Raw genomic sequence first — 484 nt, forward strand, 5'->3', positions numbered from 1 at the left:
CTCTCTCTGGCCCTGGTCGGGTCGAGGGAGGCCTCAGATCCCGGGGTATGGGTAGTGTCTAGGAAGTCCCGACGCTCAGCCCAGGGGAGGGGTCCTGGCAGCGGTCTCCAGGAACGGGGGCTCTGTGGTCACCTGGTCAAGTATAGGACTTGTCCTGGAGATTAAATAAAACCATATTTCAAGGCTAGCCCAGCCCTGGACTCCCTGTCCTTAAGAACTGGAGCTGTTCCAGGAAGCCTGGTCTCAGCATAGTGGCTCTGGAAGGTTCTGGCGATGGCTAGCTAGGTGGTGGGGGAACGGGAGGGGGTTGTGTTTGCCATCTCTGCAAGAAGCCTTACTGGGGGAACCCACCAGCAGTCACCTTCCACCCTGTCCACATTGTAAAATTGAGAGCTGGGAAGTCCCACTGCGGCCCCCCTGATTTCCTGGACCACTTTTCCCTCTCCCCCTTGCTTCCATTTCTCCCAAATTCTCCTGCAAGTCC

Source organism: Crocuta crocuta, unplaced genomic scaffold (assembly GCF_008692635.1).
Source record: "Crocuta crocuta isolate KB4526 unplaced genomic scaffold, BGI_CrCroc_1.0 scaffold170, whole genome shotgun sequence".
In the NCBI taxonomy this organism is placed as follows: domain Eukaryota; kingdom Metazoa; phylum Chordata; class Mammalia; order Carnivora; family Hyaenidae; genus Crocuta; species Crocuta crocuta.